The sequence below is a fragment of the Monodelphis domestica genome, chromosome 8 (assembly GCF_027887165.1).
Source record: "Monodelphis domestica isolate mMonDom1 chromosome 8, mMonDom1.pri, whole genome shotgun sequence".
Taxonomy (NCBI): Eukaryota; Metazoa; Chordata; class Mammalia; order Didelphimorphia; family Didelphidae; genus Monodelphis; species Monodelphis domestica.
The window spans coordinates 63,199,314-63,223,911 of NC_077234.1; the positions used below are offsets into that span (position 1 = coordinate 63,199,314).

General features: G+C 36.7%; 1 protein-coding gene and 1 long non-coding RNA gene across 3 annotated transcripts in view; one reads left to right on the top strand and one right to left on the bottom strand.

Moving 5' to 3' along the window:
- NYAP2 (neuronal tyrosine-phosphorylated phosphoinositide-3-kinase adaptor 2) overlaps positions 1–24,598 on the bottom strand; it is a 354,745-nt gene that overhangs the window by 296,213 nt on the left and 33,934 nt on the right. The gene's annotated exons all lie outside the window — the stretch shown is intronic.
- Positions 21,873–24,059, top strand: LOC103095113 (uncharacterized). Its single transcript, XR_471979.3, has 3 exons — positions 21,873–22,132; positions 22,502–22,693; positions 23,568–24,059. It is a non-coding gene; the product is annotated as an uncharacterized LOC103095113 (long non-coding RNA).

Sequence of the window (24,598 nt, forward strand, 5' to 3'; positions counted from 1 at the left end):
GGAATCCTTCTACTGTTTCCTCCCCTGGCTTCAACCATTGCAGATCCTGTGGAGGTGCTGGCAAGGACTCTCTCTCTGACAAAAGCCTCAGCACTACTGATTCCTCCTTACCTCCCTGAACAGTTTCAAAATTAGCCTTATAAAATATATTAGCATTTAGATTATTTTAAAAAGGCATTTAGCTGGGAAAGGGGCAAAGACATTCATGGGCACAGACATTTGCCCCTTGGACCAGCATCTGCATAAACAACCTGTCAGGGCTACCTCTACCCACTTCTCTTCAACCCATTTACCTTATTCTTTCAATACATCCTTTAGTTGATAGTCAGATTTGAGAGTTAGCCTAATTCAGTAAAAGAAGGGTGTTTAGGTAACTGGGGACAGGTCTCAAAGCTTGAGGCCAGTCCCTTTCTGTGGTAAGGCCAGTCAAAACCTGTCACATATCTCCTTAGGGGAAGGTAATATAGAAACCTTCCTCTGGTGCTGCTGACAGGGGAGACTGACATTTCATCCCCTCAGTCATTGCTCCCAAAGGGACTCAAGGGATACAGTCTGCTTGATATCACTTGAGAAGGTGAGAGACAGGAATTATCTTTCCCTTTCTCTTGAAGGTTACTTCAAACCCTACTCCTATTCAACTTAGGGAGAGAGAGAGAGGTCCTGTCATTTTCCCTCTCTCGATAGTTACCTTAATCCCTATTTCTGATCACTTGGTCCTCTCAACTCCTTACTGATATTATACCTTAACTAGTGAGGCAAATCATCCATTATTATTAGAAGAAGGAATCCACTTATTTACACTGCCAGTCACCTCCCTGCCAGCTGCCTAGTCAGAGCCCACAGCTTCCTGCAGTGGTATGAAGGTACTCCTTCATGGTTGCAGCCTTTACTCTGGGATCCCAGTCCGTTGGATTCCTACCATGCATCTCAGCACAGTAGGTAGAGGAGGGATGTTGGATCTTTCCCTTATACTGAAGAATTCAACTTTATCTGCATACTTTTCAGGTTGGATCCAGTAGGAGAGACCTGTGATCTCTCCTGGTTGTTTACTAGCTTTGTGAGATTGTACTTTTCTGCCCTATGGAGGCTTCTTCTCTACACTATTGATAAACTGGATTAAGCCAGTTGAGCTGATCTGCAGAGCTAAATATTCCCTGAGGCCTAAACTTTTAGCTACATAGATGTAGGTATAGTGGCTGAAGTCTGGGATAAGTCTGCCCCTCTTCTCTGCTTCTCTCCTCCAGCTGCCTCCTTGCCAGCTATGCTGAGCCCTGAGCTTTGCATACTTGTGCACTCTGTCCAGGTTGGAGCCCTCGCCCTGAGATCCCACCAATTGCCCTACTCTCAGCACAATAGTTGGGGTTGGGTCACTGGGACTTCCTTCTTTTCCTTAAAACTGAGAATTCAACTTTCTCTGTATACCTTTTAAGTTGAATTGAACAGGAAGATTCTGTAGCTCTGTCATACGGTTGGATTTGGTTTTCTGCCCCCCTTAAAGCTCTTTGTTTTTTTATTGGTATGGAAGGGTTTTCACAGAGGAATCAATTTTTGCTGCTTCTAAGCCACCATCTTGACTGCATTTTCCCTTCTATTAAGATGGAGGAACGCCAGTTTTTATAATTTTCCTTGATAATCATTGCCACATAAAATCCTTTAAAACTATCTGCCCTCTCCTCTATACTCCTAAAAAATGTCATCTGGCTTGTTAACCCAACCTAGTGCTCCTGGCCTTGCCATTAGTCTGGCCACTGTCTTTAGCATTTGCTATGCAGTAAAATATTCTTTTTATGTGTTGTTTTTCTCAATTAGACGGCAAGTTCCTTGAGTGTAGGGACTGTCTCAATTTTTTATCTTTATTCCTATTACTAAGTTGGTATAAAGCTTGGCATATAGTAAGCACTTAATAGTACATGCATTCATTCGTAATAAATTATATTTCCTTTATTCATAATATCAAAGCTTCCTAACTAGTAGCATGTGTATTAAATCATTTTATAAAGCATTTAACGTTCATTATAATTAAGTTCTATGTTATATGAATACATATTGAGTTACTAATTTATTGATGATTAAGGAAACCATAATCTCCATAAAATGACGGCAAAATTTCCTTTTAAAACAGCTATCAGTCACTTATACAATTTTGTGAGACAATCTAAAGAATATGTTTGGATGGAATGCAGTATAAAGGAAAGAATACTATGATATGGGCAGCTACATGACTCAGTAGATGAAGAACCAGGCCTGGAGATGGGAATTTGTTAGTTCAAATCTGGCCTCCATCACTTCCTAGCTGTGTGATACTGGGCAAGGCACTTAACCTCCCATTGCCTAATCCTTACTGCTCTTCTGCCTTGGAACCAATACTTAGCATTGATTTCAAGATGAAAGTGAAGGGTTTTTTGTAAGGTGTATGCTGATAAGAATGGAGGCCTAGATTTCCATTCTAAGCCTGCCACTACCTCACCGTGTCACTCAGGTAAATCACTTCCTTTCCAGGGCTTAATGTAAAAGAAGGGTATTTAATTAAATTACCCCTGAAGTCTCTTCAACTCTAATATAATTTTGTTTTTTGTCAAATTTTGGAAAGATTCCCTAGTGCTCATTATCTAAGGTTTTTCTAGGGAATTTGAATTAGCTCATTAACATGCAACATTCCAACTATGCAAAAACTGATTCCTCAAAAGTCTAAAGAGACCTCAATCTTTTAGCTTTCTACTTACTTTTTTGAAGGATCAAGAATAAAAAGTGGACAAAAAAATGAGAGAGGACAAAAGGAAAAAAGGGAGAGTGAGAGAAAGGTGATGTTAAGACAACAACAATTTCAGAAAAACCTGGATTTCTATCAGTTTTCTCTGACACATTCCCAGAAAAACGCTCTAGGCTGTCAGCAAGATCCCATGACTAGGATTTCTGTGTCTGTCTGTTTAAGAGCTTTCCATGCTCCTTGGCTCTAGTCTCACATGTGTGCTGTGTGCTGTGTGATGCCAGGGTTGCCATGGTAAGTATATATTCTGCATTTTTTTTTAATCTGCTACATTCCAGATGTGACAGAATTCAAATTAATATTGCAAGAATATCATGGAATGAATGAAAAAGCTTTTCTACTCTAGGGTTAGCATTTTTAAAAGAACAGCCAGCATCACATGGATTGTCCTTAGCCTTCTGAAGGAACCCCCAGTTGCCATCCATTCATTTTCTTCTAATTACATGCAGCTCTCTCTAAAATACTCAATGTATTACAAACACAAACATTATGCTCTATCACCTTCTGTTTCACTATTTCCTATTTTGGCTTATGAGTTAGATGGCACGTTCAGCTGCCAGAATTCTTACTATTAGTTTTTAAAATCTGGTTTTAACCAGCCAAAAAAAGAATTTGCCCTCAAAAAATGGAATAGAAAAATCCTACAGCATAAGATATTCCAGAAACTGCTGGAATTTTCAACTAGAGGTCAAATGCTGTAGATATCACAAATCAGGACTTTAAAAAGATATTCTTGAGTCTAGATCCTGAGATCAGAGATTCAGAAAGCTAAGGGGCCATAAAAGGATCTAGTCCAACCCCTTTCATTTTGCAAATGATTAACAAAGATTCTCAGAGTTGCCTAGGATCACACAAAGAACTGACATGCATAGGATTCAAGGTAGGAGGGTGCTCCTGAATGTCTACTGACTCACCCTCCAAAACTGTATGATTATGGGGGAAAGGGAGTCAGGCCCAGATAAAGAAGCCCTAAATTCTAATCTGAACTCAGACATTTCATAGCAAGTCATTTAACCTCCACGATATCACTCTTCTTCCTTGAACCCAAGTTCTTCCCATTCCAGGTCAAGTGCTCTATGCACAGGGCTACCTACCTGCCCCAGATTTTTAAGGTTAATCTGCAGAAGCAAGATATTCTCCATCACTTTCTTAAGTCTAGACAATCAACAGAACAAGGAAAAATTTTTGTAGCATTTTCAGATTTCCAGTGCTTGCTCTGAAAATTTAACAATCAATTCTCATTTGCTCCCCAACCCTTCATAATAATAAATTCATAGCTTTTGTCCATTTTTTCCACACAGCTGAGAAGTGCAGAATATTTATATGTGTTCAATTTAAAAGAGACAAACAGGTAGCAATAGCAAACAGGATGATTACAGTGCGAAAGGCATTTCTAAGAAAGGGTACCACTGCTCCCTTGATGAGATTTTTAAAGCTGTAGTTTCCATAAGTTATTATCTACCAGAAATTTTAAGCCTTCTGCAAGGGGACAGCTAGGTGGCACAGTGAATGCCTGAGCAGAAGTCAGGAATAATCTTCTTCCTGAGTTCAAATCTGCCTTCAGTCACTTACTAGCTGTGTCCCCTGGGTGGGTTATTTAATCCTGATTGCCAAATGGAGTTACAAGGAGTGGAACACAACTGAGAAATTCCTGAACAGTAAGTAACATATGTAATCTGAATTATCATATAAAAGATACCCAGACATTAGAGAGAGCAGAATTTTCTTCCATTAAAAAGACAGAGGCATTTATCAAATGTAAGATTTTTAAACACTCCTCTTTACACCATATTGTGTAGATTTTGCCCTAGTCAATCTTTACCCTGCCAATCCCCCAATCGTCAATCTAGAGAAAGGAGAGAAAGAAATAATTCAAAATAGTTAATCAAGAAAATGACTGAGAAAGATGAGCATTTGCTATGCAAATTTCGATGGAAAGAAAAAAAGAGTAGAGCTAACAGCAACTTCTGACAAATCCAGGATGTCTGCTCTCAACAATTCTCTTGACTTCTTTTTAATGGCTGACTTGAAGTCACCATTAGATGCAATGCAATCCATTGGTCTCAATCCAGATTTAGGACCAAGTAGTCCAAATCCCCATCACTCATAGCCACTAGTTGGCAAGTTCAACAACAGAATATTGAATGGTGACTGAGGCTATATCTATATGATGCCAACTATCTGTATAAACATTGGAAATTTAGTATGTTTCAGTGTTTTTCAATATTCATCCATATCCTTGGCAGCTTCCTATATGCATATCTTTAGGATAAGAGCCAACTTCTCTTATTCAGAAACTTATAGCATTTTTGATGAAATTCTCCATTTTTCCTTATCTGAAGATTCCAGATTTCTCTGCCCCGCTACATTCTCTGTCCAATAAAATGAAAAAGAAAGAAATAATTCCTAACATTGAACCAAGATGTGGTTTTTGGTTCTCTTCCCAGATGTAGCACTGACTTGCTTACCTGACCTTGGGGAAACAATTTCTTTCTGCTGAGTTCTCTGTTGAATTGGAACTTTGGGGGCATGCATCTTGTTCTTTTTCTCCAATATATATTATCTCCCTTTCTTTTTATTTTTATATCTTCACTGAATGACGTTCCCCATGCATCATAGCTTGCTTTAGCCACCCCTTCCTTTGTCTATCTGTCCTTCCTATATTACTTTACCACGAGTAGGGCATTGTTCAATTCAGCCTCTCAGTTATTTTATACTTTCTCCCCCTCAATGTTCTTAGAAATGCGTATCAGAAGAAAAGAGTCTAATATTTATAGTCACACTAAAATGCAGACAAGGCTTCTTGAGTTATACCACATTCACAGAGGCAGATTTTCTTTGTCATAAGGTACAGAGGTTTGAGTCAAAGAAACAAAATTCTAATAATAGAGTTTCATATTTCATTTTAAAGACCAGAACTTTGTTAGGATAATAAGGACCTTCTCAACATTACTTCAGTTTAGTGACCTAGGCAGTAATCTAGTATATCTACGTTTAGTCAGTGGCATATGTGTTGCTAGGAAAATGGAGTTGTTTTTTTTTAAATCATAATATAGAAATATTCTACTTTTCAAAGGTATTAAGAAATCTATTTAAAGAGGGCAGCTGGGTAGCTCAGTGAATTGAGCGCCAGATCTAGAGACGGGAGGTCCTAGGTTCAAATCTGGCCTCAGACACTTCCCAGCTGTGTGACCCTGGGCAAGTCACTTGACCCCTATTGCCTAAGCCTTACCACTCTTATACCTTGGAGCCAATACATAGTATTGACTGCAAGACGGAAAGTAAGGGTGTAAAAAAAAAGAAATCTATTTAATTTGGGTCCATAAAAGATCTTGATAGATTTTATTCTTTCTCCCTCCAGCCTGATTTTTCTTAATATTAAGATATCTGTAGTGGTTCTGGAGGTTACTATTGAATTAGCAACACTAATCAAAAAGAAATCAGACTTCATTAATGACCATTGCCTCTTATGTGACTATAAATATGAAAAATATTTGTAGTAGATTTCAATCTAAGTTTTAAAGAAATTTAGAACCTTTGCCATTAGAAGTATCAAATTAAAGGATGACTATTTGTCATAGAATGTAGTTTTAAACATATTATTTTATTTTGAAAAAGAAAATGACTATAACTAAAGTGGATCTGCTGAAGGTACTGTTCAAGGATGCTCTATGCCCCAACTCCTGCTGACATTGTACAAACTGTGTTAAGCTAGAAGCTTTTCTAAGAAGGCTAGCATTGCATTTCTGCCTTGATCATTTTGCACACAACAGTAAGGTCCCAGCCCAGCCCAGCATGAAGTAGCAGCAAAGATATGTATGCCTAATTATATTAGATTGTACTTTTAGGAAGCTCAGTTTTTAAGTGATCACATTACAATAGTAAGGCTACTTAACTTTTCCCTTTCCCTTTAAGAATTCAATTAAAAGTATGTTTCAGAAATTCAATTAGAGTATGGAATTAACTGAAGTTATGAAAAAAAAAAACTGCATTTGTGCCCTGGCATTCTGAAGAAGGATGCACTAAAGCAATTCTCTTAATGGCTCTGAACATGTGATCTCAATTTAATAGCCAAAGTGCCCTTAGCTGGCAAAGAACTTCCTGGTGGGATATGCTCTGTATAATCCGCCAAAGCATGTGATGAATTAAAAACAACGTAAAAGTCTGATATGTAAAGTTGGTTAATTTGAAATAAACAAATGTGGGTTGGGGAAATGCCACACAGTCTCTTTATATTTTCAAATTCCTCAAGACATTCCTTATTTGTTAAATATTGGGGTGATATGACATTCCACCTGAATTTATTTTGTAGTTGTTTTTTATCTGTCCCTTTATTTTATACACAATCTTCTAGGTGAAGATGAAAAGATAGTTTCATATCTCATTAGTGAAAATTGTTTCATTGAAGACTTCTTCATTATCTCCTCACGTCTGAAATTATTTAATTCTAGGTACTTCAGGCTAGTGCGCGATTTTTGTTTGTTTTTGGAGTATCAGGGAATTTTTTGATTGGCGTCTTATTTTCTAAATTCATAAGTTCTGGGAAGTTAGCTCTGCTGATTTTTTTAAACATTATAATATTCAAGTTTTTGTTTTTGTTTTTTTATTCATCATGTTCTTCTGGGAGGGAGAACCATTATCCTTAAATTGTCTCTCTACATCCTGTTTTTTGAGATAAATGTGTTTTGCTAATATGAAGTTCAAATGATGCTTTTTCCCCCTTCCAGACTGCCTTTCATTAGAATGTATTTATATTCAGAAATAGTTGGGAGTTCATTATGTATTAACACTCTTTTTCACTTTTTATGGACTCACTACAATAGGTCCAAGTTTTTCTATTATGCTAATTATTTTTCTCATAAATTCTAACATTTCTTCTCACAAATTATTCTCTTTTAAACTATTCTGAAACATCTTGCAACACTTTCTATGCTCTTTTAGGAATGCACAAATTTTGTATTTCATTATGTATTGGTTCCATTTATTTTATCTTGCAATATTTCCTTAAAACAGTTTGCAATCTTTGTAAGCATCTTCCTTAGCCATATTCTTTTCTGATTTTGTTGACTTTCCTGTTTGGTTTATTTGCTTGTGCTCTAAGTTATTTTAAATGAATTTCCTTTCTTCAGAGATCTTTGATGGCTTTTTGTATCTTTTTATTCTTTGTCATTCATTTTCTGACTCATTACCATTTAGTGGTGATTTTACTCAAAACTGTCTGTCTCCTTCCACATTCATAGATTTAATTTCCACCAGTCTTGGACTCTGCTTTGAGAAACTTATTTTGTGAGAGGGGAGAGGACTGAACCCAAGTAGATGTCAGATTCATTTCTTTCAGGTTTGGTTTTGTCCCACATACTCATTGTATGTCCTAATTCTCTCCATTCTTTAGTTCTCTGGTTGAGATGATTCAGTATTTGTGCTTTCTGTAGGCTTTGAAAAGATTACTGTGTGCAGAGTTTCTGCTGTCTGAAGGTTCCTTGACTAGGGCTGTCCTAGGATGATCAAGGATATATTCTTCCTTTAACCATGACTACAAAGCCTGCTTACAGTAAGAAGGTGATAAGAAAAGGGCAAGGGTAACCTCTACTGGAAAATACTGCCAAATCAGGGAAGATGAGAAGTGATTCCCAGAGCCTAAACTTGGTATATTAGGTCATGATTACTTCTGAAGCATGAAGACTAATGAAAGAGGGGTGCTGAGTGAGCACTACCACAAATAGCACTATAGTTCATAAAAGCATTATATTGTTGTTGTTCCTAGTTTGTTGGCCTGTGCAGTTGGAAAGTCTGAATCTAAGCATTAAAAAATGTTTGTGTTCTTGAGAACAGACTAACCAAGAATTGTTGTACCTAGCAAAGGTAGGTTAGACTTGTAAGTTTTTTATAACATGGTGTGAATCTTAAAACTGCTCAGACTCTACCTTAGAACATTTGATTAAGGCTACTCCCTTACTGTAACAAATGGAGGTATTTGATCAGGAATGTATTGGGAATTTTAACATTACTCCACCCATACTAGGCATACTTTAGGGGAAGATAAAGTTGTAAACTCCTGATGGAACAATGAAAAGTCCCCAACTCATACTTATAGTGAAGCAAAAAACCCTACGTTAGGTCTATTTTTAGATCTTATACAAAAGGGTGCTAAGTACCTATAAAGGTTAAATTAATCACTAAAAAGGTCAATCAACTTACAAAAGGCAAGAGGTGTGAAGTTTTAGTATACTCAGAGAAGGTGATAACAAAAGAAGATGTGAACTAAGAATGGTCAGTTCTAGGGAAATTTTCTACTGTGATTGGTAGATGTGAAAATTTAGGGGAGGTGACATAAGAAATTTCTCTTTAAAAGGAGATGGCTCTCTGAACTTATTGGGAGTTTGGAGTTAGTTGGAGGAGTTGGGTCTCTGAACTCAGTTCAGCAGTTAAGGATTTCAGTGAAGGACTAGAGTTTTGCTTTAGGACAATCTTGTGGTTAGTGATTAAAGACTGACTAGTCTCTCTTAAGACTCAGGCCTAGGCCGTTTGGCCTAGGCCCTTCATACTATTTTCTCTTATTCTGTCTCTTTCCCTTTCCTTAATTCCTTAATTTGTATTAATTAAAATGTCTATAAAATCCAGCTGACTTGGGTATTTTCATATTTGGGAATTTTTCCCATGGCAACCACTTATTTTTTTATTTAAATCAAGACACTAAAAATTATCTTTACAGTTTTGGCAATCCACAGTCTTGAAACACACATTTACACAGTTATAATGGTCACAATATTAAAAAAAAACCTTAGAGTACATTTATTCTTTCAGGCATTATTTCTTAAATGTTTGCCATGTGGCAGGCACTAAGATATGTGATAGGGGCTAAAAAAATGAAATAATTACTGCCTCAAAGAACTTCCATACTATTGAGAGGAAACAACATGAAGAGATAAATAAGTTAAAAAGTATGTGGAAAGTGATTTTTTGCAGGAGGACATTAGCAACTAAGAGCATTGGAAAAGATCTTGTATGGGAAGTATCTCTTGACTAAGTTTTTAATATGATTACAGATTCTAAAAGGCAGACCTGGGGTCAGGTGGGTAGCTCAGTGAATTGAGAGCCAGACCTAGAGGTGGGAGGTCCTAGGTTCAAATCTGGCCTCAGATACTTCCTAGAAGTATGATCCTGGGAAAGTCACTTAACTCCCATTGCCTAGCCCTTACCACTCTTCTGCCTTGGAACCAATACAAGTATTGATTTCAAGACAGAAGGTAAGGGTTAAAAAAAATAAAAATAAATAAAAGGCAGAACTAAGGAGGGAGTGCATTATAAATAGGAAACAGACTCTTCAAATGCATGCAAGTAGAAGATTACCACAGAAAGGGACAAAAAAAAAGTCAATTTAGCTAGAATATCAAAGGTTAATGGAGAGTTATATGCTACAAGCTTGAAAAGGTAGACTAGAACTCAGAACTCTAAGACCTCAAATATTAACTGAACAGTTGGTTTTCTATCCTGTAGATATGTGGAAGATTGTGTAGCTTATTGAAAAGAGAATTGATGACTACAGTTGTTCTTTAGGAACATCAATTTAGCTGCTACATGGAACACATATTAGAAAGGGGAGAAACATGAGGTAGCAACATTGGTGAGAACTGGCTATATCCTAAAGTAGGGCTCTAGCCATGGGACTAGAGAAATAGAGCTGGATCAAAGGAAAGTAGAGATGGAATGGACAAACCCAAAACTGATTAGGTTTCAAGAGTGAAAAGGAAGGAAAGGTTAAGTTTGAGATAATGAACCTAAGGGACTGGTTAGGGACAGAAATGGTTTTGCAGTATAGATAATGTAATTTGTTTTGGATATATTGCATTTAGAATGTCTAATTGATATCTTGTTTGAAACATCCCAAAGATAGTTGGGAATTTTGGTCTGTAGCTAAAGAGGAAACAAGTAATGCTAAAGTAGATTTGTGCATTATCTGCATATAGGAAAAAGTTGAATTCATGGGAACTGACATTTGAAACCTTGGAAATAGCAATTTAAATGGAATGATGAGGTCAGAAGTGAAATTACAAAGAAATGAGAAATAAGGGAAAGTTAGGCAAGTGAAGACAATAAATGTATACAGCTGTTCTTTGTATTGTTTGCTTTTCTTTTCTTCCTTAGGAATCTGGCTGTTAAAAGGGGTCAGGATATCTGAAATGATAGATTAAGTTGACCATAAAGTCAAATAAAGACTTTTCAAGAACAGAGGACATGGCTTTTTTTGTAGTCAGTCTGAAAGAAGTCAGCAGAGAGAATGAAAATTTGAGAAAGAAGAATTATGAGCTAAAAGGAGTAGAAGTATATAGAGATTAAAAAGGGCAGAATAAGTTTAAGGTCCCAAGTAAGAGGTCCAGTATTAACAAGCAGAAGGACTATCTCTTTGTCAGAGACTAGAGGACAAAATAGAAAGTGACACATGATACTAAGGGGTTTTACAACATCAAGAATAGAAGGGAGGAGGGGAAGAGTCAAGATGGCAGTATAGAGGCACCAAAAGTTCAGACCTCTGAAAACCCTTCCATACCAATTACAAACTAAATCCTCCTAGGGGACTGAAAATCAAATCTAACAATAAGACAGAGCCAAGGAACCCTATTGATGGACTCAACTTAAAAGGTACACTCCCCCCAAAAGCCAGAATTTGAGAACAGTCCAGTTTAAGGGGAAGGAAGAAGGAAGGTCCTGGGACCCCTCCCCCTCCTAGAGCTCTAAGCCTCCAGCAGCATCTGGAACCTCTGGGTAGGCAAAGGCGCTGGTCTAGAGGGAGTACTTTGCAGGCAAAGCTGTGCCAGGCTCATAGCATCTAACACAGGCAGTAGGGAAGCAGTTAGAGAAGAAACTCAGAGCACAGAGCAGGCAGCCTAGTTGCAGCAGTGGAGACACCCTATATTGCGCCCCCCCCCCCCCCTTCCTGAGGTTTTGGCCTCAGGGAACATCTAGCCAACCCAGCTGGACTTAATCCCATCAAAGCTTTCAGAGGGCAGGGAAGCTCAAGATCCAACACCCCTCCCCCACAGACTGCACTGAGACATTTTCTGACAAAGCTGCAAGGGGGTGAAGGCTAAAAGAAAATCCCCAAACCACAAAAAAATGAGAGGATCAAGAGCTCAGGCAACTGCAAAGTAAAGAGTAAATATAGCGACCCCCCACAGGAATCCTACAACATTTATCTGTGGGTAATAACCTGAGGTGGGGGGAGGAGGCTAAGGAAATGGGAGAATAATAATGACTCAAATGCAGAAGTAGAAACACATGGGGAGTAACGTGAACTCCAAGGAAATAAGAGGAACAAGAGAATAGGTGGGGAGTGTCAACCCCTTGATACTCCTAGACAAGAGTCTGCTTTGGGGGTGACAACGTCACTAGGAAAAGTGGGCAGTCTCAACTCCTTGGAATAGGAGGCACTGGGGGCAACAATGTCACTAGAAAAGGTGGGAGTCTCAATTCCTGGCACTGAGGCACTGGGGGGACAACATCACTATGGAAGAGATACAGTGAAGCAAGAGAGTAAGGGGAGAGGAGGAAACAGAGGGAGAGAAGAAGAGTAAAAGTGAGAGAGCTAGAAAGAGTGCTTGGAAAAGGGGAGTTTTGCCCTATTACCCTAGTATTTATTGAAGGTTTTAGGACTGTGGATTAATGAATACATACCATGACATAGGTTTTAACATTAGTTGAATTGACAATGACGAGATCAAAGAGGTGGGGATTAATCCAACTGTTGTTTGCAAATGAGTATAGTCCAAGCAGAGCAGCGCCCTAATAGAACTGTACTATGTTAATGAATATGCTCCGAGCCGAGGCAGCGTGGACCTGAGGTAGCGTGGCCAAGGCCCAGCTCACGAATTTGCCTGTCCTTTGCTAGTGCTTCGGCCTATCCCTTTCCACACAGTGACCATCAAGAGGTCCGACCACATGTCTGGTAATACAATATCAATACATCAATCATACTTCCCAGGTGCCAACATGCCTGGTATGCTACAGTAAAGAAGGGCTAAATATGAGCAAACAACAAAAAAAGAAAAAAGAAATTACAATTGACAGATTCTATACAGGCAATGAAAAAAGAGCAAATGGAACAGAGAAGAATGAGGGAACACCAAGCCAAAAAAAAAAAAAAAACAGAAACCCCAGTGAATTAGATACAGGCTCTGGAATAACTCAAAATACAATTCAAAACACAAATAAGAGAGGCTGAAGACAACTGGGGAAAGAACTTAAAAACTAAGATAAGTCATCTGGAAACAGAGGCACTTGAACTAAAACAAGAAAATAGTGTCTTGAAAGTCAAAAATCAACCAGCTTAAAAGTGAGGCAAAGGAGATGAAAGATGAGGCAAAGAAGGTGAAAGATGACCTCCAAAGAAAATCAAACCAGAAAGAGAAGGATGACCAAAAAGCTAGGGATGAAATCAAGTCTTCAAGAACCAGAATACAACAACTAGAAACAAGCGACTTCACAAGAGAGCAGGATGCTAGAAAACAAAATCATAAGAATGAAAAATTGAGGAAAATATGAAGCACCTCATTCACAAATCAGAAGATTTAGAAAATCATTCCAGGAGAGAAAACTTAAGAATCATTGGTCTACCAGAAGACAATGACAAAAGAAAAAGCCTGGACACAATACTACAGGAAATTATTCAAGAAAACTGCGCCGATATTCTAGAACAAGAGGGAAAAGTAGAGATTGAAAGAATCCACAGATCACCTCCTGTATTTAATCCCCAACTGACAACACCCAGGAATGTTATGGCCAAATTCAAGAACTATTGGACAAAGAAAAAAAATATTACAAGCTGCTAAGAAGTCATTTAGATACCATGGAACCACAGTGAGGATAACACAGGATCTGGCTGCATCTACACTGAAGGACCAAAAGTCATGGAATATGATATTCCAGAAAGCAAGGAAACTAGGTCTACAACAAAGAATCAATTACCCAGCAAAACAGATTACATTCTTACAGGGAAAAGTATGGTCATTTAACAAAATAGAAGAATTCCAAGCATTTGTAAAGAAATGACCAGACTTGAACAGAAAATTTGATGTCCAAGCACAGAACTCAAGAGAATTATCAAAAGGTAATTAAGAAAGAAGGGAAAAAAGAAAGAAAAAAAATTTTTAAGAGACCCAATAAGTTAAAATGATATGTATTCCTATAAGAAAAGAGGTCATTGATAACTCAAAAAATTGCTATTATCACCTGGGCAGCTTGAAGAATTACACTGAGAGGGAACAGTGACAAACTGTATAGGATGAAATACCAAGACATAAATATGTATATCAATATATATACATAAATACATATATATGTGCATATGTATATATATATATATACACAATTAGAGCCAAAAAAAAGAGGTTAATGCTAAAAGAATAGAGGAAGGAAATCACTATGAATGACTCCTTTTTAATTTTTTCATCAATGTATGAAATAAGTTATTCTCTTGAGAGGGTGTTGGGGATAGGATGAGATGGGAGATGGGGAGAGAAGAAAATTTCTATTGTTCTTGGCCATTTGTAAGAGACATGTTGGTCACATTAAAAAAAAATAGAATCAGTCTATTGAGGGAAATTACTAATCATAGAGGTAATAACTGTACCGAAGCACAAATTCTTTCTGGTGGTGAAAAGACGTTGACCACAGGGTCATTGAGGGTCAGTAAACCTATCATCCAAGGAAAAGTCCAAATTCAGAGAGGTTCATCACTAAGTTGGTTGCAGGATGATATATTTATTGGTCATAGGAACTCTAGTTAAGTGACATTCTGTATCAGTGACAAGAATATTGACAATAATGAAACCTCAAATCCTTGATATACGTCTCTAAGTCATTACATGTGAGGGTTGATGAGGATGACAAAAGTAATAGCTGACCACAATAAAATCTCCTTTGTTCTTGGCTATCCTCTTATATCTTTCCCTTTGCTTTATATCTCACTCATTTCTTCTACATGAATCTAGTTTATAAAGCTTAGCAAAAATATCTATATGGGCAAAATTAATCACATGCAAGTGTAATTAAGTATACCCAGAAACTCTGTTGTGCATACCTTCTTTTTAAAATGAATAGAACAGGAGAAACCCAGAAAATAATCACAGTTAATCAAGATAGCTTTGAATTTTACATGTTGAATTTATAATATATTAAAAAGAAAAGTAAGTAATTCATAATTGTTACATTTCACATGTAATATTTTTGTGTTCTACTATACATGTGGAAGTGTTCATTTTATTTTGAGTTTATTAAACTCAGAATTTGAAAAATATAATTATTTCAAAATGGCTTATAGTCACTACTTTTCTAAATGTATGCTTGCATCAATTACACAAGCACATACTTTTATAATGGAATATAGTTAGTGATCTGGGGAATTACAATGTCAATACTGTAAAAATATTAAATTAGAACTCTAATACTACAGTGAATTAACTTTTATTAAACACCTACAATATATGTAGGCATTATGCAAAGCACTGCGGATATAAAGGTCAAAAGATAGTTCCAGCTATCAAGGAAGGAGCTCATTGTCTAATGGGGGCTACTACATGAAAACAATTATGTAAAAACAAGCTACATCTTGGATAAATTGGAGACCAATCCAAAGAGGGAAATCATTGGAATTAAAGGGAAATGAGAAAAGACTTCCTGTGGAAGGGATTTTCACTCATTCTTGGAGAAATCCAGGAAAACCACAATATCAAGAAGAGGAGACAGAACATTCCAGATTCAGAAAGCTAGTGAAAATATAGGAGTTGTGTTCAAGGAACAGTAAAGATGTCAGTGTCACTGGATTTCAGTTAATGTTGTGAGGGGGAAGGAGTGGTAGTGTAAGGTATAAGAAGAATGGAAAGTTAAGGCAAAGAACAGGTTATGAATGGCTTTTAATTCCAATATAGAGAATCTCAGGCTTTAAAAGCTAATTGAACTAAGCTCAGTCTATGAAATGTTATCATTTACTTTGTGAATCATACATGTAGGTTTAAACAGTAATACTGTATAGTAGCTTGCAAAACAGAACATTTTGCTTCAGAAACACTTATCTCTTGAATTCCAACATGTCTTTGAAGAGGCACAAAACTTGGAGAGAGAAAAGTTACATCCTGCCAAAGGTGTTCTGGTAAATGCTTAACAATTGACTATCCAGAAAAAATTACAAACTACCCATCCACATTTTTTAATTAAATCAATATTGTTTGAATTCTAATATTCTGGGAGCAGCTAGGTGACTCAGTATAGTGAAAGCTAGGCCTAGAAATGGGAGGTCCTGGGTTCAAATCTGGTCTTAGCCACTTCCTAGCTGTGTGAAGCTGGGTAAGTCAATTCATCATATTTGCTTCAATTTCCTTCTCTGTAATATGAGCTGGAGAAGAAAATGGAAAACCACTATAGTATCTTTGCCAAGAAAACCCTAAATGGGTTCATAGAGTTGAACACAACTGAAATGACTGAACAACTATATATGTGTGTGTACATGTGCTATAGTGTATATAAATATACTGTACAATTGAATATCTGTTACCCTAAAAAAGAACTACATATCCCAAGAGCCCACTGACTTCCTGTCATTATATACTTCCTGTATACAGAGTATAAAGGGAGTGGGCATTAAGATTCCTCCTCTTTTTTTTGGCATGAAGTAGAATCAGCGGTGATGGTGGCGAGTGGGGATTTTGAAAATGGCTAACCATCCATGGGCATGAGTATCCTCTTTATTCTTTGATTTCTAATGATCTTTAATAAAACTCTATAAAATATAATATTGTTATTATTAAAGATTACATTTTTAATTTTTACAGTATATATATGTAGCATGGATATGGAGATATAGATGTAGATGGGATATAGATATCTATATAAAGACAGGGATAGAGATGTAACTATAGTTATAGAGATAGAGAAATAGAGATATGAGTATCTTTAATTACAAAGCTCTAAACCAATGGTTCTCAACCTCTCAGTTTGTGGCAACAAGAATACATAATGCACATCAGGTATTTACATTCCAAATCATAACTATAGCAAAATTACAGTTTTGAAGTAACCACCAAAATAATTTTTGGTTTGAGGTCACTACAACATGAGGAACTGTATTGCGGGGTCATGGCATTAGAAAGGTTGAGAACCACTGATTTAAACATTTCCTTCTTTTGGATCCCTATAATAGGTCTTTGAAGTAGATACTGTAGTCATTGTATGCTCCATTTTATAAATGGGAACAGGGAAGGTCAAGTGAATTAGGTGATTAGTCCAAAGTCACAAAGCTAGGCAATGAGGATTTGAACTCAATTATGCCTTCATGTTCAGTGTAGTTTTCACTCTAGCATGTTCCCTGTACCTCTTACCTTGTACCAAATTAACAATATCTACTTGCCAGGCAAAAAGTTAAACCAAAAGGACAATATATTTCTTCAAAGTAAGTGAATTGACATTTGGGAATGACTGGCATTTATTAACCAGAATTTCCCATTGAAGTCAATTTGTTACATACTTGTTACTAAAATGAATTGTCATTTGGGATGTATAAATAATTTTCCATATCAAACCAGTCATCTTTACTGCATTCATTACAAAGGAATTATGGATCTATGTGAATAAGGCAAGAATAGTGAATGCATAATTAAGGCATGTCCTATTTTTAAAGGATTTTTAAATATATTTATTTTAGAAACCATCCCTTTACGATAACGGGAATTTGTCCCCTTTTCCTCTTGGCAAAAGAGGTCATTCCATTTGTTCAAGTTTATCTACAATACAATAGTTCACTAGTGCTATCAACCCAAGACTGAACTTCTCATTCACCACTGGGGTGACAGAGGTCACTCTGCTTTCATGTTAGCTAAATCACTCTCTCTCAGACCAAGATTGCCAATTGTGCTAAATTAAAGAGAGAGGGTCTACAGTGAAGACAACTTTCCACAGGGGACTGTGTTGACACCTTTAAACTGCCTTCTCTTCAAATTGCCAACCATCCTGGAATGGAAATGCCGGAGGAGAGGGTCACTACATTAATGATGAATTCGCAAAGGGTCAGTCCACCTTCCTAAAGCTCAATCCTGTTTCCACCTGTCATTTTTTAAAATTTAACACAATCATATAAAGGTACAATCTGGGTGTTTCCATATCATTTCAAAACTCCACCTAACATGCAAAATATCTCCTGTGAGACCTTTAATCTCATAAGCTGTGACAGAATTGCTCACTTCTCAACACAGATTTGGAACAGGGTTCTTTTATGCTCTGGCACCTGAAAAAGTGCTGTAGAGTGCTGAAATATCACATGTATGCTCTGGCCAGATCTATTCAGAAGAATACAGTATATTTTATCCTTTCTGAATATTAGTTAATAATAATAAAAAATAATAATAATAATAGCGTTTAACATTTAACTGCAAAGAAAGGTCGACAATTAACCATCAGCTTGATTAACTAAAAAATTAGCCTTTTCTTAAGAGGAATGTTGGGCTCAGAAATTAGAATACACTAAAACCTTGGAGTGGAAATATTCATAATTTAATTTTCACAACTGCCCCTCCTCCTCTGTCTAGTTTTGCAATGGAGTGTTTTGAAATGATAGATTTTCCTACAGAATTTATGATAATGCTATCATCTATCTTCCCCAAGTTTTCATTTGAACAATTGCACCTTTATGGATATATTCTTTTAGCTGACACTTTTGGTCTGGGTGCTAGCCAGTACTTGTCACGCCTTCCACTCCACAACCCCTACGTAAATATTTTTTTTTCCTCCAGAGGTATTGATGCATTGAATTTTGTATGATTTCTCTCTCTGTCTCTCTTTCTATACCCATCCCTCCTTCCCCCCCTTTCCTCCCCCCTCCCTTTCTTTTCTGGCAATATCCTTCTTTTTCTTCATATTCATAGTTCCTGTTACACATAGTCACAAAATTTGTCAAGCATCAGGGAGAATTCAGCATGGAATATATTATTGATATTGTGTTTTGAATGGCAGCAGATCAACACTTAGAGAGCAATTTATCTACCTGAATTGGACTAGACATCACTAATGTACATGGCAGATTGATTGTCCTGCTTTAGTGAAAGTATTCTTTATTAATGAGATTCAGTCTGATTTCCTAAAAAGCCTTTTACTGGGCAGTCATCTTTCCAGCCTCCCCCTCCCTCTAATTCTATTCATCACATTTAATTTTTTGTGCCATGTACCATGTTTGTGGAAAATATGTCTGTGTTTTTTTGTCATGTGAAATACATGCACTTTTTAAATAACTGGGCATCAATTTAATAAAAAGTGAATCAAAAAATAGTGAGATGAAATGAGAAGGACATTTGAGAAGGGCAGAAAAGAAAGACCAAAAAAAAAAACAACAACCTAGAAATATATTTGATGATGGAAAAATGTTTAAAGTCAAGACAGAAAGAGAGAGAAAAGGGAAAAAAAAGACAGAAGAAAAAAGGTTGTAGAATGACATGTCTCCTGAAACAACTAATTTCTAGGAACCAATTTTCCTGAAACAAAAGATAATGAATGTGTGCTGCTGTCATGGAGTTCACTTGATTTCTACTGAAGTAAAAAGTATTATTCCTATTTGTATGCTGATAGTTTGAAGGTTAAAATATTATGAGGCCTCTAATGGAGATAATTCCTTAAACTAAAGGAACTGTCCATGACAAAATCCACATTTCTTTTCCCACAAACTACAATCCCACAATAAGCTAGGAAAACACTTTTGGAACAACCAGAATTTATTATGAAGTTCTACACAAGATAGTTTCAAAAATTCTATATTTCTGTGACTCCACTATGACTTACGGGTAGACAACTTCAAATCTTACTATCAATTTTACAAATTATTTCCATATCTTTTCTAATATAGTCTGGCAGAAAGGATTGATATACTCAAAGCTTCAATCTTTCTTTTATGTTGTTTTGTTGACATGTTTTATTATTACATTTCAGATATTTCCAAATTACTCCCATTCTGAGAGAGATTTTTTGATAAGGTCAATTAAATGATCTCACCTGAGAGTGCATACAACATTCTACATCTGAAGTAATGACTCTAGTGTATTTTTTTTAATTTACAAAAATCAATTTTCTCACCCTCTCACTCCCACGTCCCATTGGGGTAAAAAGAAAAATTAATTCCTGGAAAACCTTGTAGCAAGTCTGTGTAGTCAAGCAAAACAAAACAAATGTTCTCATTGGATGTATACACACATACATATATCTATATATGTTTGCATATATGTATATATATACACATACATATATCTATATGTGTTTACATGTGTATATATATATATATATATATGCATATAATCAACACATCCTTTAGTTATTTGAAATGTAATCTCTCCCTGTTGGGTTTTATTGATATCATATAGAAATATTGGTGAAGTTTGTGAATTGATTTTATATCCCCAAATTTTCCTGAAGTTAACATTTCAGTTAATTTTTAGTTGACTCTTCTTCTCTAAAAAAAATGTTTGTTGTTTTCTGTGCTCCTCAAGCTTTTTCTTAATAGTTTTCCTTTTTCCCATAGGGAAGGGGATATATGCACCATGATCATTACGCAGAGACTTTCCCCAGCAAACTTTTGTTCCCTTCTGTTTTTCTTTTTCTTCCTAAATTATGACATAACTTTTTATAAAAATTCAGTATATTTTAAAGGAACATTTTCTCCTTGGAGATGAGACATAAAATAACTCTTTCCTTAAATATTATTTTAATTCATTTATGTATACATATATATATGTCATAGCAAAGTGTAAATAGAAAGATGAACATACAGGAATTCACCTATGTGGGAACTGTCTCCTCTGATGCAAATGGCAAGAGTTATAAAACTTAAAAGATATGTATTTAAAAATTTTCTGAGTCCCAGAAAATTCAAGTGATTTGTCTGTGGTTATATAGATATTAAGTATCAAGGGTGAAATCTGAGACCCAAGATTCCTGATGACAAATCCCACAATCTTACTATACTGTGCTCTCTGTCAACCTGTGTGTCTGTGTGTCTATGTGACAGTCTGCCTGCCTGCCTGTCTGTCTATCTATCTATCTATCTATCTATCTATCCATCTATATATCTGTCTGTCTATCTATCTATCCATCTATCTCTATCTCTCTATCTCTCTATCTATCTGACTGTCTGTCTGTCTGTCTGTTGGTCTCTCTTTATATCTATCTATCCATCTATCTATATGTCTGTCTGTCTATCTATCCATCTATCTATATGTCTGTCTGTCTATCTATCTATCCATCTATCTCTATCTATTTATCTATCTATCCATCTATCTGTCTATCTATCTATCTATCTCTCTATCTATCTATCTGTCTGTTGGTCTCTATATCTATCTATCTATCTATCTATCTATCCATCCATCCATCTATCTAACCATCTATCTGCCTGTCTGTCTATCTATCTATCCATCTATCTCTATCTATTTATCTGTCATCTATCTATCCATCTATCTATCCATCTGTCTATCTATCTATCTATCTATCCATCCATCTATCTCTATCCATCTATCTATCTATCCATCCACCTATCTCTATCCATCTATCTATCTTCCTGTCTGCCTATTTATGTGTATATTCATAGCACATTAAAATTTGCTTGAATTGAATGATTGCGATTATGTATACTCTACATAGACAATACATATATGTATAGATATAGATAGGAATGTTTATATATTATAATTAAATATATTTATGCATATATATTGGTGCAACGAAAATATACATATACAGACACAAATATATTTACACACACATAGATATAAGTGCCTGTGAGTCATGGAACCCTAGAGTTTCCTAAGTTTAAATATAATTATTATCCAGAAATCAATGGAAGAGTGAGCAGCACGTGTGATTAGGCTTCAAGGAGTAAAGGGGAACTGAATTAAAGTATTTCATTAAAGAAGTTAATGCAAAAACAACAAAAAATATACTGCTTACATAGTAAAAGCATCAGATGTCATAGAAATAGCCTGTGGACACAAATTTTTGTCATGAAGACACAAACAAGACTCCCTCCATTGGGCCACTAGGTAGCCCAGTGGATAGTCAGGCTTGGAGACAGGAAGTCCAGGGTTCAAATCTGGCCTCAGACAGTTTCCGAAATGATGTCTTCCCTCTTTGATAGCTGACCACCAGGGCAAGTGGAGCCCCACGGATAACCTATGACCAGTGTCCTGACTGCCTTTTATTATCCTCCATCAAACTTCTAACTGGTACTCTGTAAAATCTCCTCTGTGGAAGGAGAGGTTCTTATTGGGGGAGGGGGGTCGAGGAGGCCATTTTTGCCCAATGTCCCAACTGCCACGTATTGTCCTTCATTAAACTCACTAACTGGTAAAAATAAAGGGAGGTTGGGGCATACATATGGGAGGCTCAGTGGATTTTTTTTTCTTTTTTAAAACTTTTACCTTCCATCTTTGAATCAATACTATGTATTGGTTTCAGGGCAGAAGAGCAATAAAGGCTGGGCAGTTGGGTTTAAGTGATTTGCCCAGCGGGTCTCCTAGCAAGGAAACATCTGATTTTTTTTAAACAGGACTCCCTCTGTCCACTCTTGATGCTCTATCCACTGAACCACCCAGCTATTTCTAAACAAGCACAGCGCTAAGATCTGGGGATAAAAGAAAGGCATCAAATAGCCCCTGCTCTCCATGAGTGTGCACTCTACGGAGAGACCTAACAAGATATTTACGTCTTGCCTAGGGAATCTCTTGGAAGGGGAAGGCGTTTACATCTAGCCCGCTTCCTGCAAAAGGTGAAATTTAAGCTGTCTTGAAGGAAGTCGGGGAAATTCGGAAGCCTGTGCGCTTGTGGAGCTGAGCGTTCCAGACCCCAGACATAGCCCGTGCAGAGGGATAAAGAAAGAGATGGAATGCCCTGTCCAAAGCAGTAGAGGTAGGCCAACATGGTTGGATCATGGAGGGTGAGGAGGGCAGAAGGGGATCAAACATCTGGAAATGTTAAGAACAGACCAGAGTTGTTGGGTACTTTCCAAACCCAACAGAGCATTTTGTGTTTGATCTCAGAGATCATTGGGAACCACTGGAGCTTAATGGGCAAAGTTTTTGTTTGTTTATTGGGGAAGAGGGTGACATGATCAGAATTATGCTTTAGGAAAAAAAAAAAACACTTTGGTGTCTCAGTGGAGCATTAATGTAGCATGGTGAGGGACAGGGAGAGATATGAATGACCCAAATTAGACCATACCTGATCTGGGTTGGGGTTGTAAGAGTGGAAAAGGAGATAGATAGGATAGATTTTTTTTTTTTAATTTAAAACTTACCTTCCATCTTGGAGTAAAAACTATGTATTGGTTGCAAGGTAAAGGAGTGGTAAGAGCTAGGCAATGGGGGTTAAGTGACTTGCCCAGGGTCACGCAGCTGGGAAGTATCTCAGGTCATATATGAACCCAGGACCTCTCCTCTTTAGGTCTGGCTCTTCATCCACTGAGCCACCAACTGCCCCTCATAAATTTTTTAATGGCAGAAATATCAAAATTTAGCACTGAATCAGATACGTGAGAGAGTCCACTGCCACTACTAAAAGAAGCCTTTAGTAATTTCCCTTTGATTCTGGTATCTTCCCTCCATGAATAATCTTCATTTTAATCTATTTATACTATCTGTTGCATGCTGTCTCTTCCATTAGATTAGGAGCTCCTGAAAGCAGGGATTACTATTTTTGCCCTTGTCATTCTTTGTTTCCTAGAATGTAGCCCAGTGCCCAGCACATATTAAGAATTTAATGAATGTTTCTTCACTTGTTTAAGGGTGAAGAATCAAGGATGATACCAAGGTTACGAGTCACAACGACTGAGAAGAGAATGATATTCAATATTAATAAGGGGGAAGTTCAGAAGGAGGAAGGTTTCAGGGAAGAAGGATATTGGAAAGACGAGTTGTTTTGGACATGCTAAGTTTAAGAGAGAAGGTAAGAATACAGTAAAAGATGCATCGTTATATTTTGGCAGAGATTAGACCTAGAAAGATAGTTCTGAAAATCATTTACACAGAAATAATAATGGAACCTATGCGAGTAGATGAAGTCACCCAGTGAGACAGTAAAAATTGCAATAGCTCTTCATCTTTGTGCATATGTGTGATGTACTATAAAGACATCAGTAGTCTTCCCACCTCGATAAAGGCAGAAGTTTCTGGGGAAACTCAAATTCTCTAAATTTCTCCAAAGTAAAGTCTACAATAATGGAGGGACTTGTTTGGTTTTTTTTTTTCCCCTATTCAGAGGGTGTTTGAATATCAACTTGTCATTTATTTCTTAATAAATAATAATATAAATTAAAATGAATTAAATAAATAAATAATGTCTTATTTCTTAAGCATTCATGACATCAATCGGCACCAATCCTCTACCTTGATTTGGATACATGATCCAAGCTATCTGCTCTATCTCTTCTGTGAAGGTTGTAGGGCCTCACATTTCTCTTACGTATGTGAAATACTCTACTTGTATTCCAGAAGTAGATATTCCAATCCTCTTGTCCCTTTCATGTCTCCCAATGAAATCTTCTTCCCACTTCTCTCTCATTTGGGCTGCATCCCGTGACTTGCTTTCATGCCAACAGTGCTAAGGACCCTTGAGCTAGACCACTGCCACCATGCAGTTACATTCAAACCCTTCTAATATCCTGGCATAACCCTTTTGAAGGAAAATAGATTTTCCTAAATACCACTCTACCTGTCAAATCCCCATCCAATGTACTTTCTATGACTACAAGTCACTCATAGAAATGATGCTTTTAGAGTTTGTGCATCCATTTCCTTTATAATGTAAAATAATATC